The sequence below is a fragment of the Choloepus didactylus genome, chromosome 3, assembly GCF_015220235.1.
Source record: "Choloepus didactylus isolate mChoDid1 chromosome 3, mChoDid1.pri, whole genome shotgun sequence".
NCBI classification, from domain to species: domain Eukaryota; kingdom Metazoa; phylum Chordata; class Mammalia; order Pilosa; family Megalonychidae; genus Choloepus; species Choloepus didactylus.
Window position 1 is genome coordinate 94,185,991 of NC_051309.1, and position 2,181 is coordinate 94,188,171.

Below are 2,181 nucleotides of genomic sequence, written 5' to 3' on the forward strand. Positions count from 1 at the left end.
TCAGTTAGTTTTGATTATGTCTTTTTGGAAGTTTATCCATTTCATTTACAAAACCATGTCTTTAAAAAAAGAACAACAGAAACATTTATTACTTCTCTCAGTTGTTGTGGATCAGAAATTTGGAAGCATCTTTCTTGGCTTGGAGGTTCCTGGCTAGGAGTCTTTCAATCAGAGTTTCTCACAAAGATGCATTCAAGATGTTGGTCAGGGTTTAATATCATGTGAAGGCATTTTGCCCTCTCTTAGCTGCAGCTCTTCTTCAAAATGTCACTCTCAGTTGCTCTGAAGTCTTTCTGTCTGTGAACTCCTTTATACAACTCCAGTAATCCAATTAACACCCACCCTAAATGGGCAGGGTAACACCTCCATGGAAATTATCCAATCAAACGTTTTACTCACAGTTGACTGAGTCACATCTCCAAGGAAACACTCAATCAGAAGGTTCCAACCTAATCATCACTAATATGACTGCCCCCACAAGATTTTATCAAAGAAAATGGCATTTTGGGGGCCATAATACATCCAAACTGGTACACATGGTATATGTTTAAATAACTTTCCAAAAAGCTTATAACTTATGACATGATTTCAATAAAAAATTGAATGTGATGAAGAAGAATTTTATGTTATTTACTAGAACAGCACTGTTCTCAGAGCTGTAATGATAATAAGATTATCAAATAAATGATAGTACATATTCTCAAATATCATTCTAAAAGGTCAGTGTTGAGAGGTGGAAAGTAAATAGGTCTAGGTAGAAAATGAACATATTCAAGTTCATGGTACTGGATTTCCTATAGTCTAAAAAAATGCATTGCTAGTTGATCTGTTGTTCTTGTACCAACCAGAGACAAAAATAGTGTTACTTACGCATTGAGATCAAGTGAGTTATAAATTCTATCCACTTGAATTAAAGACTATGAAGAAAATACCACTCCAATTTATTTTTCTTTTATATTTTTGCATAAACTCTAAAATTTTTAATATACCAAATAAAACCACAACTCCAACAAAGCAACAACATATAAGCTATAAGTGAGAATGAAAAGACAAACAAGGTCATCTAGTTTAATAAACTGCTACTTTATCAAAAGGTTAATTCCATTATATACATATATAATAAACTTATTTTTGTTCCTTGGTATAGGAGGCCTCAAGTAAGAGAGAGTAGAGCAGCAGAGTCAGCTTGATACAGTGCAATATCTTTCAAATATTTTGTTTGGATTACTGAAAGAAAAATATTTTACACTTTGAGACAATATATACACATCTGCAAGTGCAAAGGCCCTGAGGCAGGATGTTTAAGTCAAGCCCATGCAGCCATTCGAGTCAAACTGGTCTTGTTTCCTGGCCCTGTACTTAAAAGCCATTTGGTATAGGATAACAAACTATATTTAGGCTCTTCCTAAAACTCATAGCCATTTTGATTTATAAATTTTTTAAAAACCTCATGCTTTCCTTTGATATTATTTGAAATGCTGAACAAAAACTAATTACAATAAAATAATGTTGAAATGTAGGTTTGCATATAAATGTTAATAAAAATTAAGCATATTGATGTTTAACATACTTTTGTTCAAATTACACATTCTCTTGGAGATCCTGGTTATCCCTCTTAAGGAAGGCTTCTGTTTCACATTCTGGTCTGTTTTAACTCTCACTTGAGAATCACTTTTCCAAGCCCACACTGGGTCTTCTAAGTTTCCTCATTTGTGCCATGAGCAACATAACCTTAATGTATACAATACATTCCCTGCAGGAGAGACTGCTTTGAAAGAAGCATATGATTTCTGTCAAGTTTGTTTAAAATAAAACTCTTTATCTTATAATCACACATAATGCTGAGGGTTCTACATGATCATACTCTTGGTCTTCAACTCTTTCTTTAAAACTTTTTGGGTAGCATGAATGATTAATGATTAAATATCTTAAATGATATTTAAATGTATTTCTTAATAACGGGGCAGTGTGTAACATTTGAGTATGATCTTGGAGAATAACCTAAAATTTATTCCCTGGATTCTATAGTTAATTTCAGTTAACCTGGAATAGTTAACCTAATTCAGGACCCCTGTATTTTAAAGGTCATGAGACTTTATTGATTGAATCAAAGGAAAGAGGATCAGATAGAGACAAAAGTTAATTAATTCTGAAGAATAATTTAGCCTCAGAAGTCGGAAG